Source organism: Triturus cristatus, chromosome 6 (assembly GCF_964204655.1).
Source record: "Triturus cristatus chromosome 6, aTriCri1.1, whole genome shotgun sequence".
NCBI lineage: Eukaryota > Metazoa > Chordata > Amphibia > Caudata > Salamandridae > Triturus > Triturus cristatus.
Window position 1 is genome coordinate 867,219,206 of NC_140589.1, and position 14,997 is coordinate 867,234,202.

The 14,997-nt window shown below is 44.9% G+C and overlaps 1 protein-coding gene across 2 annotated transcripts in view; it reads right to left on the bottom strand.

Annotated features, from left to right (window-relative positions):
- AGPAT4 (1-acylglycerol-3-phosphate O-acyltransferase 4) overlaps positions 1-14,727 on the bottom strand; it is a 396,016-nt gene extending 381,289 nt beyond the window's left edge. Inside the window, exon 1 of one of the 2 annotated variants that reach the window (XM_085611455.1) lies at positions 14,490-14,727. The gene's annotated coding sequence lies outside the window, so the exon portion shown is untranslated. The remainder of the gene's footprint in view (positions 1-14,489) is intronic. The other variant, XM_085611456.1, reaches the window with a different exon arrangement.
- Positions 14,728-14,997: the final 270 nt, after the last annotated feature.

A 14,997-nucleotide genomic window follows, 5' to 3' on the forward strand; every position in this document is an offset into this window, starting at 1 on the left:
GAGCGCTAAAACACAGGCCAAACCTATTATGGTGTCTGTGGGGTCTGGGGAGGACGGGGGAGGGGGTGTGTCGGATGGGAGATTATATAAAGGGAAGTATGTAAGAGATACAGGGGTTGGCACGGGAACGGAGGGAGCGGTTCCAGGGGCCAAGGTGGTGATTGGGACCAATACAGAGGCAGGGGATATTAAGGAGAAACCACAGAGTAAAGAGTTGAAAATTAAAAAGCTTCCTTATATGGGGGTGACTAAGCCTTTAGGTGCCCACTTAATGTTGGCAACAAAGGAGCGTATATGGAAGGGCGAATATGTGGAGATTTTGAAGCTTTTACACAGGGAGGTGAGGTCTAAGGAGGGCTCTAAGGAGGAGGAGTACGAATTGGCTAAGCGCCCCAAGGTGCCGCTGACAATTGAGAATTGGACGGCGGCATTTCTAATTTATGCCAGTGTGTACTGTGAGAAGTTCCCTGAGCGCTGCGTGGCCATATTCAAGTATATGGATGTAATAAGGAAGGCCCAGATTACAGGTAGTGGTTACGCTTGGGCACAGTATGACGAAGAGTTTAGGGCTCGTATGGCTTGGGATTCAGAGGCAAAATGGGGTGAGCTAGATAATGATTTGTGGCAACATACCATGGGTGCAGCGCCAGGGGGTAAGACTATTTTTACAGCTAGTGGTCTGCCGCTAGTTTATCGGCCCTTTCAGGGAAAGCCCACCCGGGGTGGGGTGGGAGGCTCAGCCGCATCACAAACTGGAGTTGGGGCATGTTGGGATTTCAACAAAGGCTTATGTTCACGGGAATTTTGCAAATACCGACATGAGTGTTCTTAGTGCGGGAAGCGGCACCCTCTCGTCAACTGCTGGGGCGTTAGACCATCAGGCGGACAGCAAGGGCAGCAGGCAGGTACAGGGATGTCTGGCAATGCGCAGCAGTCGCAGGGTGGACGGGGGGGCAGGGGAGCACAGGGTTCTGGGCCAAAAGGCTCCTACGCCAATTAAATTGGCTCAGCTTGAGGAAGCATTGAAGGGCTACGGGAATTTGGAGGCAAGACAGACACTTTTGGATGGTTTTAAGTGGGGTTTTCATTTGGGGTACCACGGGCCCCGGCTGAGAAGGTGGGCGGATAATTTGAAATCCGCATCAGAGCACAAATTGGTGGTGCGTGAGAAATTGAGTAAAGAAGTGCATGAGGGGAGGATGGCAGGCCCTTTTGGAGAGTGGCCAGTTCACAATTTGATCATTTCCCCTATTGGTGTGGTGCCTAAAAAAGAGGAAGGGCAGTTTCGGTTGATTCAACATTTGTCATGGCCAGAAGGGTCGTCAGTCAATGATTTTATCGATGAAGACGCTGCTTCGGTGTCATATTCCTCAGTTGACGTCGCCATGTCCCTTGTGGTGACCGCGGGCGCAGCTGCAGGCATGGCAAAGTGTGATATCAAGTCGGCTTTTAGGCTGCTCCCGGTTCATCCGGACGATTGGCCTTTGCTGGGGATACAATTTGAGGGTAAATGGTATGTGGACAAGGCGCTACCAATGGGCTGCTCTGTGTCATGTGCTCTGTTTGAACTGTTCAGCACTTTTCTACAGTGGTTTTTCACGAATCGCACTGGTCACAGATTGGTCACACATTACTTGGATGATTTCTTTTTTGTAGGTTCCCCGGGCTCCTCGGAGTGCCAGCATGCTCTGGACTCCTTCCACGAGCTTATGGAGGAGCTGGGGGTGCCGCTGGCACCGGAAAAGACAATGGGGCCTGATACTGTCATCTCCTTTCTGGGTATTGAGCTTGACTCAGTTGCAATGCAGGCTCGTCTGCCTGTGGATAAGAAATGCAAAATGTTGGCTTTGCTGGACGTGATGTTGTCTAGGCGGAAAGTGACGGTGAAGGACATCCAAGTTTTGTTAGGTCATTTGAATTTTGCCTGCAGGGTTGTAAGGGCGGGACGGACTTTCTGCAGGCGCCTGGGCCGGGCTTTGGCGGGCCAGCATTTACCTCACCATCATGTGCGTTTGTCGGCAGGTGTAAAGGAGGACCTGCGTATGTGGTCCTTTTTCTTGCACTACTTTAACGGAGTACCACTGGCTAGAGACGAGGATGTGCAGTGGGATGTGCAAATGTCTTCGGATGCAGCAGGCAGTGATGCTTTTGGTATTTACTGGCAAGGCCGATGGTGTGCAGAGAAATGGCCGCAGGATTGGAGGAATGGAGGGCGGAGCATTACCTTTTTGGAGCTTTTTCCACTCCTGGTCGCTTTGACCATTTGGGGCAAGGAGCTGGAGCATAAGAGGGTCCTGTTCCGTGTGGACAACATGGCAGTGGTGCAAATAGTCAACAGGCAGTCAGCAAGGGATGAGCAGATTTTGAAATTGATGAGGGTGTTTGTGCTGGGCTGTTTGCGCTACGACATTTCATTCAGGGCTTTGCACGTGCCAGGTGTGGACAATGACATTGCGGATGCTTTGTCTCGTTCGCAGTGGGGGAGATTCCATGGGCTGGCCAAGGAGGCGGACAGGACACCGACCCCGATGCCGGAGCACCTCTGGTCTGTCGGCAACGTAGGGTATTTGAACTGGTGGTAGGTTCTTTGTCTGCTTCCACTCGTGCAGCGTATGCTTTGGCGTGGAAAGAATTTTTGTCCCCAGGAGCTTGTAGGAGGGAGGAGTCGTGGCGCAGTTCGTAAGATGTAGTTCATTTTATCCTGGACCTCATTGAGAAAGGTTTGTCTAGAGTCACTATTGCTGGGAAGCTGGCGGGGATTTCCTTTATGGGTAAGCTTTTTTGGGGTTATTCCCCTTCGGCTGGGGAAATAGGACGCAGGATGCTTGAGGGCTGGGCTAGGGAGCGGGGTGGGACTGTTCTGTCCCGTTTACCTATTTCCTGGCAGACGTTAGCACGTTTGTTGGAATGATTTCGAGGCTTCATTGTTTGCTACCCTTATGGTGTTTATGTTTTTTGGGGCTTTTCGGGTTTCTGAGCTCCTCGGGACCAAGGTAAAGCGGGGCATTTGTTGGCAGGACGTGTTCTTCACGGACACAGGTGTGAACATTTGGCTGTCCAGTTCAAAAACGGATCAGAGGGGTGTTGGAAAGGGGGTGTAGTTAGAGGCAGGAACCCCCAGTTGTACTTGTCCGCTGCGTTTGGCGAAGCAATGGAAGATACTATCAGGAGGAGATGGGGGCAACTTGGTTTTTAAGCATATGAATGGGTCACGCGTCACAGACTATCAGCTGCGTATGGTTTTGCGCAAGGGGTTACAGCGGATTGGTTTGGATGGGGCCCAGTTTGGGACTCACTCTTTTAGGATCGGGGCAGCGACTGAAGCGCATAACCGGGGTTGGTCTCAGGGTGACATCATGCGCTTAGGGCGTTGGTCATCAGACTGTTTTCACAAATATGTAAGAGCGAATGCAGCGGAGGCGCATGCGTCAACCTCTTTGGTGTGAGTCTCATTCTTGTTTTTCTTTTCAGGTTCGGTGGCTGGGCCCCATGCAAAGGAATTGACGGTGTGGATTGTGGGGCATTCCTTCGTCAAGTGGGCACATGTACAAGCGTGCAAAAGCTATTTTGGGGGAAGTTTGGGGTTTAATGACAGTCTTTTTCGGATCATCTGGAAAGGAAAAGGGGGTATGCTTTGGAGGGAGCTTATTCCATGTTTAAATAAAGCCATGGTGAGGGGACAATGCCCTGATATTCTTTTGATACATTTGGGAGAGAACGATCTTTGCGGTGTGAAAGGGGTGGTCTTATTGCGTGCCATGAAGAGGGATTTGGCTTTGCTGAAGGAGCGCTGGTCGGGTTGCCATGTGCTCTGGACGGAATTGGTCCCGCGGAGGGTGTGGAGAGGGGCTTTGAACCCCAGAGCTATTGACAGGGCACGGAAGAAGGGGAATGCGGAGATTTCCAGGTTTTGCCGCGATTTGGGTTACGGGAGAGTGACCCACAAAGATATTCGTTTTGAGGCGGTAGAATTTTTTCGGGGTGCATTTGTCAAGGTTGGGTATGGACCTTTATTTGTTGGAAATTAGGGAGGTTTTGTCCCGGTGTTTGAACGTGCAGAATCATGCTCGAGGAGTTTAAAGCTTTATTTTGTTGGGGGGCAGAAAGAGGGGTGGGTAGTGGTTACACCACCCCTCTCTTTCTGGGTGGCGGGCATTATGGTGAATTTGGGACAGTTTTACCGGAGGTTGGTGGAGTTATGTTGTTGAGTTGGGTTATCAACAGGGAAAGGATAGGTTGGTAAGTTTAGTTCAGTTCCACAGTTTGGGTGGTCGATAGCTGTAAAGGGGCAGGTAGGGGAGTTTGGTTAACGGAAGGTTTGTATTTAGAGATTGTTGGTGGGGTTATACAGGAATGTAATGTTTGATATTGTTGTAATGTTGTAATGTACGGGCGGGGGCGGGTTCGAAGGAATTTAGGGGAGGGGGCGGGGTTAGGTATGTTATATTTAGTGAGGTCTAGTTTTGGAAGGCGTTTGGCCAAGGTTTTAAAATTGTAATGTGCACCTGTTCCAATAAAGCAGCCTTTTACACACAAACTTTTGTCAGTGGCCTGCTTCCCCCCCACCCCTCCCTCCCAAAGCGCACAGCTACCTCCGGAGAGGTGTCCCGGCACTGGGGGCCGTCGGGAAGATTAAGCGAGCTATTGCCCAGAGTCATATGGTGCTGGGCTAACCTGCCGCCAGGAATCGAACCGTGAACCCTGTCCGCTGCGCCACACCTCTTTTAGTATGCGTTTATCTTGTTACATTTGCCAGTTCTTCAAAGACAGAGGTCAAACATCTATGTCTGCTTACAAATTGGTGCTTATTCTTTAACATAGGGATTGTTGTTTACTTTTCTTTCTCTAACTGCAAAGCGAGAAACTTAAAGTGAATTATGCGACGTTCTCACTGAAGTACAGGAAGTGTGAAAGGAAAGGCTGTAGGCCACAGATGGCTGCCCAAACTATGGGTCACCACAGTGTGAGCAATAAATAAGGATGCCTTTAAATTCTGTGTTAAACTTGTCACCTTTGCTGGTGTCTAAAAGACAGAGGTCAAATTTCAAGCTATGTCTTCTGATAAATGGATGAATTATTGGTGTTTATATTTTTTGCTCTGACTACAAAGTGAGAGGAGTGAGTTTTTAAAGTGAGTTATGTGATAATCTTGTTGGAGTACAGGGAATGTGAAAGGAAACACTCTGGGATATTGTTTTTGCAACATACAACAACATATAAATGCTTGTATAGGAATTATGTGCATTTAGAAGTTAGGAAAGCAAAAATTAAGCACATTGTTTTATAATTCTGAAGTGTGCTGGAAACAGAGATTTTAATGGTATCAAAATAAATCAAGACACTTTACTTGGTGACGCCCAAATGATAAATATTCACAGAAATTCGATCGCCATAGATTAGCATTTGTGTACTAGATTGTTCTAGCAGCAAAACTATAGGTCTGTGCAAAGTTAGCGGCCATTTCAATGGAAAATGTGCCGTCTGTGATTGAGAATGTGTCACAAAAGTTAGTCAGTCTAAAAATTGGGTAATGGCTCTCAAAAGTTTGGGAACCACTGCTGTAGGATGTCTTTTTTGTGCAACACACAACAACATGTTAATAGCTGTAAATGAACTGTATGCAATCAGCATTTTGGGAAGCAAAAATGAAGTACATTTTTGAAATTCTGAAGTGTGCTAGAACTAGAGATTTTAATAGAATCAAAAGAAATCAAGACACTTTACTTGGCGATGCGCAAATGATAAATATTCACAGAAATCCGATCTCCATACGTTATCATTTGTGTGCTATATAGTTGTATCAGTAAAACTGGATGTTTGTGCAAATGTTGTGGCTGTTTCAATGGAAAATATGTGGTCCGTAAATAACAATGCGCTACCACACAATGCTTTAGTTGCATTTAAAAATGGCCTATCTTGTGTCCATTAAAGGTAGGCCAGACACAAAAGTTTGTAATTCTCAAAATTGGGGCATGGTTCTAAAGAATTGAGGAGGCACTACTCCAGGTACACAAGGCAAGGTTCTCCAATGTTTCGGTCAAGCAGAGGTGGCCTGTGAACTCGTAAAGTGAGGTGTGCAGCATGTTACAGTAAAATCACTACCATAACTATACAATTTGCTAGAGTGGAAATGGGGATTTGCTTAATATAGCACAGCTGTACTAAAGTAAATAGCATATATGCAAATTTTGCACTTTAAGCTCGTTTTCAAATAGTTAATACATGCAAAAGGAATATTGATCCATTAATATAGTGTGAAAGGGAGTCCTACGGGAACAGCATAACCACAAACCTTGCCTAACTCCCCCAAAACACTTCGTTAACATTAGCCAAAATTTATAATGTTTATTTCCAGGAGTAAGAGATGCCAATTCATGAAAAAAACTTTTCAAATCACATTCATAGGTAAGGTAGTTACTCTGGAATTTCATGAGTAAGCCTGGAGAAAAATCACAACTAGTCACAGAAAAAGCTTTGCGAGTCAGACCTGGTTATCTAGGTATAATTCACATTTAAGACAGAAGTAAGGGACATCTACTCACAGGTCGTGCCTATGCGAAACCTTTTAGCACTGCCAATGTGTTTAAGCCAGATTGTACACCAGTTTGGCACATGGCTAAAAGTTAGAGGGGTAGAGGAAAGTCAAGTGGAGTGTCGGTGAGCGGATAGGCGAAGAGTAGAGTGTTGTGGAGTGGCAGAGTGTTGTGTATTATAGTGTGGAGTCACGTAGAGTGGCATACAATGGAGTGGCGTAGAGTGGACTGGTGTGGAATTCATTGGTATAGAGTGTTGCAGAGTATAGTAGCATGGAGTGCAGTGGCATTGAATTCAGCAGCATACAATGCAACGTCGTAGAATGCAGTAGCGTAGATTAGAGTGGTGCATAGTAGAGTCCAGTGGCGCAGAGGGCAGTGGCGTAGAGTGAAGAGCAGAGTCGAGTGGCAGAGTGCAGTTGCATAGAGTGGAGTAGTGCAGAGTAGAGTGTCAGAGTTCAGTGGTGTAGAGTGGCGTAGAGAGCAGTGGCGTAGAGTACAGAGATGCAGAGTGCAGTGGCCTAGAGGTCAGTGACAGACAATACATTTCAGTTGGAACGACCATTGCATATGCACAGACATACAGTTTTATTAATAAACCTATACATTGCACAAACGAAAATGAGTGGAAACTGCATCACCTAGTGTAATGATTTGTTTTGATCATATTAAAGTATTTGTTTCCAACACACTTCAGAAATAAAACAATGTGCTTCCCTTGTGTTCCTAACTCGGATATATTCTGAAATACTTACACAGCTCATGTGAATGTTGTTGTGTGCCAAAAGAAATCTCTTTCCTAACCTCAGTACCCAGCAAGATTGACCCATTAATCCTCTTACTTTAAAGTAACAGAAAGAACAGTAAACAAGCACCCTCAGAAGACAGCACCTGACATTTTACCTCAGTCTCTGAAAGCACAGCAAATGTGGTGAGAAGATAAGATCAAGATTGAAAGGCCTGTTTACAGAAAGGGAGTTTGTGGAAGAATACAATAAACACGCTTTAGGCAATGGGAGGGGCCAACTGAACCTTGAGAGCCTAAAGCAAAAAAGCTAGCACATAGAAAGCCAGAAAATATGAGATACAAACCACAAAGCTAATGGAATGCATTACTTGGTCAACTTTCTGAAACTCTTTAAGATGTCTTTAGCAGCAGTTTGGAAGGCTGCGACCTAAAAAGTATTGTGAATCTACCCATATATAGGCACTACAAATACACGTGTCTTCTGATTTCAGCTTCCTCTTTGGGAGGTTTGGCCTATGTCTGCCTGTCTAATTTTTTCTGACTTTTGTCATCTCAGTGTATATTCCCTACCCAGAAGCTAATCAGCAAATTATTTTGCCAAACCTTACTACTATTGTCGACAAGTCTGATAACATATTAGATATATTAGACCAGATTCCCAAAGGTAGCTTCCACTTTTGAATAAGTTTACACTTTGAGTAGGTTTACTACTTTTCAGTATTCACAAACTTGAGGATAAGTTACAACAATAAAAGCAACATAGTACGTTCAGCACCACACATGGTCAACCACTGATACTACAACATCTTCAACAGAAAGTAATGGAGGAAGGAACTTGAAATTTTAAATTAAAATAAATTATTGAAAACAGTTAAAAATATAAGCATATGATATTTCCTATTACATTGTTTTTTTAAGCCATAACAGGTTATTAAATATTCTATAAATAAATAATATTACTACTTTTATATTTTTTAACATTAATTTATATTTCTAATATTTTTAACTATTTTAAATAATGTAATTTCCTATGGGGTTTTATGTTAAGTACCTACATCCATCATTTTCTATGGGCGGGGTTGTTGCAGTACGAGTGGTTGGCCATGTGTAGTGCTGCACATACATAGTGCAAGTCACTACAAATGTGTAAACAACAACTAAAGTACACTCGGTGAATACCGAAATGTAGTAGACTTACTCAAAAGTGCAGTTTTCAAACCAGGCTGAAAGTATTTTCCCACTCACACCAATGCAGTGCTAGGACACCGACAATTGTTTTGTGTTGACATTGCTGGTTTGTTATTATGGTCTGTGATTTGTAATGGGGAGAAAAAACAATAAAGAACATGCGTTGCCATACACCGACTGCAAATAGTATTCATCTCTCTAATCGCCCTGATGATTTACATCACTATTGTTTACACAACACAGACCTGTAAGTCCGTTCTTCTATTGGCCCCAAGTTAATGACATTCAGATGATGCACCAGTGGCAGGGGACAATGGAACTGGGTCATAGTTAGACCTCGTGTGTGTTTATAAACATCAATAGCATTTCCAGCACTCACTCTCACAGTGGGGGCTTGGGTGGAGGCGGGCTTACCCGGTCTTGCCCCGGACTTATTGGGCATGTGGTGCACTTCAACAACATTTGTGGTTTTCCATTCGACATCTGGTGGGAGGGTATAAGTGTTTTTTTTTATGTTGTGAGGAGTTTGAGGGTGACCTCTTTGGCCATCGACATACCCAGGGGCAGGGCATAGTTTTCTGTTATCTAGCTTAGGCCTACGGATAGGATTATTTTCACTCATAATATTGATCAAACTGAAGAAATCTGTCAAAAGAGTGTGGGAGGCAGAAAGGCAAACATCATACCTTTTAAGGGCAGGGAACTGCAGGTTTCCTACCTGTCGAAGGTAGGTCATTTGCAGGTGCGCGAGTCATCGGTGCGGTTGTTTCATGGAGTGTTGTGCCTTTCGTGGCGTAGAGGTGCGTTAATACACCCGGGGGTGTGCGGGAGAGGGCGGGGAATGTTGGGTGTAGGTGCAGAGTCATGCGGCCGGCAGCAAGTGGCAAGTTCACGGTCAGCAGCTGACATAATGCTTACGCGTGCTGAGGAAAGGCCGTTAACAGTGCCTGGGGGGGAAGAAATATTGGATTACAAGGATGATTTATCTTTGGAGGAAGAGGAAATTGTGGATGTTGGTCATGGTTCCTAAGGAGGTGGGAAGGAAGGTGTATGCAGGGGACGGTGCTAATGCCAGTAGGAGCACTGGTGTTTTAAAGGACGTAGAGGGAGAGCAGGAGCAGGAATAAGCAGGGGAGAAGAGCAAGCGGGTGCAGAGATTGGAGGAAATACCTTCCTTCCCTACAGGTAAGAAGTTTGGTCAAAATAAGTTTGGTGCTAGTGGTAGAGGTGAGGAAAGACCCATGTTGTGGTTGGTGTCTATGGATGTGGGGGCAGTCCGGTCAAAGGTTTATCGACCGCGCAGGACAGGCGTTCAGGTAAAGCTATGACTGTTGAAAAGGTGGCAAGTCAGGCAGACAAACTAAAAGCGGGTGCATAGGCAGACATACAGACTCCAGCAAATAATACGCCTGCCACTACCGGGGGAGACTGTAGGTATATCTATTACAACTGCTGGTACTGGAGGTAGTGCTAAGAATAACAAGCTACCTTACATTGCTATATCAGTGCCTCATTGAGATACCCATGTAAGGTATCTGCATCATTAATTTATGCTAGCGCTTTTTGCGAACGCCATCCTGAGCAATGTGTTGCAATGTTTAAGTATATGGATGTGGTGAGAAAAATGCAAATGGATTATGGAGGATTTGGTTGGTTTCAATTTGATGAGGAGTTCATGGCCCGTTCGGCAGTGAACCCAGAAAAAGACTGGGGGAGACATTGCTAATGTGCTATGGATGCAGTGGATGAGATCAGCCAGACCGTACGGTGGCTCATACTGCCAGTGATTTACCTTTACATTATAAGCCCTTTCAAGGGCGTCCCACCCAATTTGGGTTGGACACGGGGGGGGGCTCCAATGGCAACTGCCGCAGAATGGAGCTTGCTGAATCTTCAAGAGGGGTATCTGTAGAATATCTCAATGCAGGTTCCGGTATGCCTGTGCTAATCCTGGGGGGAGCCAGCTAGTCGTGCAGTATCTCGGAGGCATGAGATTTGGGTGGCAAGGTTCCCTGTATAGTGGTGGCGACAGGGGCTGAGCAACTGCAACAAGTGGTGAGAAAAGGGACCTACACCAACTGATTTTCAGTTTTAGTTATTCGTTGCAATTTTATTCACACATGGAGGAAGCAAATTTTATTTTTTTTAGAAGGTTTTAAATTATGTTACCAAGGACCTCATATTAGACGATGGACCACTTGTTCTCCGCTGTAGAGAATCTGGAGGTGGTAAGAAGTAAACTACACGAGGAAGTGAAAGAGGGGAGTATTGCTGGTCTGACCATTTGTGAATTTCCTATGGGGTTTTATGTTAAGTACCTACTACATCCATCATTTTCTATGGGCGGGGTTGTTGCAGTACGAGTGGTTGGCCATGTGTAGTGCTGCACATACATAGTACAAGTTACTACAAATGTGTAAACAACAACTAAAGTACACTCGGTGAATACCGAAATGTAGTAGACTTACTCAAAAGTGCAGTTTTCAAACCAGGCTGAAAGTATTTTCCCACTCACACCAATGCAGTGCTAGGACACTGACAATTGTTTTGTGTTGACATTGAATTGGCCCCTTGCCGATCTGACCATTTCCCTGTTAGGCCTGGTGCCTAGGAAGCAACAAGGTGAATTCAGATCGATTCATCATTTGTCATGGCCCCTAGGCGAGTCGGTGAATTACTTCATAGCGATTGAGGATTCAGCTGTGCGCTATTCTTCAGGGGATGAGGCTATAGCTGTGGTGAGGGCCAGCAGGGCAGGAGCAGAGATGGCGAACTTGGATATTAAGTCAGCTTTTCGCCTTCTGCAGGTTCATCCAGATGATTTTTCCTTATTGGGGTTGCAGTTTGATGGCAAGATTTACATAGACAGGACGTTATCTAGTTTTCGTTGGATCCATCTGAAACCCCACATTCTTCCCAATAGGGTGAGCTATAGAATTAAAGCCACCCACCCATAAAATCGCCTCCCTGTATCTAACTCCTTTACCAAATTAATAGGGTGATTTACAAAATAATTCAAATAAAAATTGATCAACAGTATATCCAATAAACCTGGGATTTCAAGACGCAAGATTTGAGAGCAGGATGAACCCCATAACTTCTCCGCTTTCAAGAGCAAGTTCTTTAGTTAAACTAATATCCCCAAACCGCCCGTAGCCCGACCTGAAGTAGATGGTGAAGCGGATGAACAAAAGGATTTAAATCCATCAATAAAGAAATCCTCCTGAGACCACGTCTCTTGATAGCAAACCCCATCGACATTTTTAATAATTTCTAGCCAGTCAGGATTACTCAATGTATTTTTTATGCCGGCAATGTTCCAAAATATAAAACACAGTGGGTTTGGTCCTGTGAAGACGGTGCAGAACCAGGCGGACCCTCAGGAGGGAAAGATGGTTTTGGTATCTCACCCAGTCAATCGACCTCCGACAGCCCTTCTAAAACAGCAAAACGGTTTGGATGGAGAAAAGATAGAGTGGGTGTAGAGCTTCCATTAGGGAGTCAATGTGTGAACAAGCTCACTATTTCCAATAATTCCATTAAAACATAAGCACCACAAGGTAATTTCCAGTCCTTAGCCTCCAGCAGACTGTAGACTGTATTCCTAACACAAGCTACAATAACCAGAGTCACCATTAATGTTCACCGGGTCTTCAAGTTTGGGTGGTGTGTTACTGGGACACTCTTAATGGGGTTGGGGGCATTTTACTTTTGACTTAGGTAATTGTAACTAAGCTGGTGACCCTTCAGCTCAATACGTAGTCCAGTATGAGACACAATGCTTGTCCAGGAATCCATTTTGGTCTAGAGTCGCAGTATCAATAGCCAGCGTCTAAGCTCCTTTTCTGGAGAAGTTTCCAGAGCTAACTATAATAGTATATTCTAGCAGCTAACGGTTAAGAGGTAGATTTGGGGTTGTATCTCTGCCCCATACTGTGCTACCATCTTCTAGTTTGCTTTAGTTTATCTGATCTGCATTTCTCTAGTTTCCACCTACCTGCTGATCAAATTAAATGTCTTTTTCAAAGATAAAGCACTGACTGGGAATTAATGTTATTATGGACTGTCCCATCACCCATGAAAAAGGCCTTGTAGTTTGTTAGCATTTTAAGACAACGACTATTCAAAATCATAGGAACATTATTTTGCATATCTCCAGTCACCATGCAGCACCTACGCATGGAGATAGGAGAAAAGCTAAGAAAAGGCACAGTGGGCATCCATGCACGTACCTTCCAGATTTGGACCGGTCTGTAGCATACCATCTAAACCGTAATTGGATATCAACATCTGACGTGTACAAAGGAGAGGAGATTACACTCGCCACCCTTGTCAGTGGTACCCAGTGCTATAGAAATGCAACTACAACACAAGAGCATATGATCACTATTAAAAATTATCACTACGATAATCATGTGATTCACAGAATTGTTAATAAAGAGACACTGTCAGGTTACTCACGATTCGCTATTGCTCTGGTATGCAGTACTACGCCAATGCCTCGTATAGAAGACTTCTTGCAGTTTCAAATAAAATCTGTGTTTGAGGAGATCTCCCCCACCCTCCTCCGCTACACTCGCAGATTCCTTGAAAGACATCCTGCCCCCGGTGTTTTGACAGTGTGTACAAATGGTGTCGGCCAACACTGTCTCCCACAGCACAGATTGATAATTTAAAACACACACTTCGCAAGCACGTCATCGCATTTCAAGGAGCTGCACCTGCCCCTCACGTTGATATATATCTAGCTATATTTTATTTCGTGTTAATGCAGTGAAAAGAAACGTAGGACAATAAAAGGGTATTTAGAGTAATGCCACTACTGAATCTGCATTTACACACTTATTACGATAGTGCACACGCCAAATGTAAGCTTATTACCAAAGTACAAGTGATATTAGAAAAACAAAATCACTTTTTACTGTCCATAGATTTCGTGTAACTTTTCTAGTTGTCACATATCTCTTGAGTGTGAGTATACCAACATACCATGCTGCACAAATGTAACCCCTTCCAATCTTGATATATATATATATACACGAGCGGGGGGGAGGGTAATGCTGACATCTGTATAAAATACATGAGGAAATCATAACAACATGAATGACCACGGCAGCATCTACAGGTGTGCAGTTAATGGGATCTTTGTTTCTATACACACACATGAGCAATAACAGCTGAAACCAAAACAAAAAAGGGCTGTTTCATTGTCCACACGAAATATTTTACCATACAAAAAAATTCGTTTTATTAGAAAAACGAGCGTAAACAAGCTGGTGGAGAAAACGTCACGTTACTGAAAAGCAGTTAATTGGTGTTTATTCGCTGCTGAAAGCATCGACTCTCCAAGGAGAAGCTGCCTGCATGTTCACCGACGCCGTTGTAAATAGGCTGTCACAAATGTGTTTCCTTGGCAGTCCCCTCCCACCCCTCATCCATCATTACCACCAATCATCTCCTGCCACCCTGTCCCACTCAGAGACTTACGGGGGGGGGGGGGGGGGCGCAAAACAGGACAGAGAACGGCAAAAACCAGCATGGCTTATAAACATTCAACGCCACACCCCATCTGGGTAAAACAGGTTTCACATTGAAAATGTGGCATGGGTCGTTTCCTTGTTGTTTTATAGGGCGGTGTTCACGGTATTTTTGTGGTAACCATGGAAACACCACGGGAGCCCAAGCTGCATGAGACACACGGGTGAAACCTGTAATGAGAACATTCTAGTCTCTTTCAGGCACTCCGACGTAAAGCAATAATGCATTAAAGAAATAAGCAAAGTGATAAAGGTACAACTTCCCGCCTTAAACTCGCCTCCCCTCCCCCTTTACGACACACACGCATTAAATGTGAAACAAGTTCCCCATGTCTAGGTTTGTGCACAAACAGGGGTACGCTTCTGTCAGTAAACGTCTGCTCGGGTTGACAGCTATCAATGACCCAACGCAACAACAAGTAAAGATCTGTTGAATCGACCACGTTAACAAGACGGAAACTTCTGTTGAAGGATGCTACGTACCTTGTGTCTGCCAGACCTTGACATGTGTACTTTAGAATGTACCACAGACTGAATGGGAGAAAGGCGCCACAGCCACTGAAACTGCAACTACTTTGTGGGAGCTGCACATCAGCCAGCACTGAAACGAAATCCTGACTCCACCCTCAGGGGAGGGCTCAGAAAAAAAAGTGGTCCTCGCCCGGCGTCTCCCCACCGCTGCATGTCACTTCCTTCCAAAGCTGTGATTAAGCACTGAAGGGAGGGTGGGTGTAACCGCTGCTGATGTAAAATGCGTTGCCACTCGTTCACCCCTCCCCAGTAAAGTAAGACGTGGAGGAACTGTAAACCGTTTTTATTTCATTTCTGAAAACTAGAAAGACTGCCTGGAGCCTACCACGCTTTTGTGATTAGTATGTTTTATTGTTGTTTTTTTTTTTTTTACTATTTTGCCGACGTCGCCTGGTTCGAGTTCTTCCTGTTCTTGGCAGTAAGAACACACGCTCTCTCATAACAGTGGCGAGATTATGCC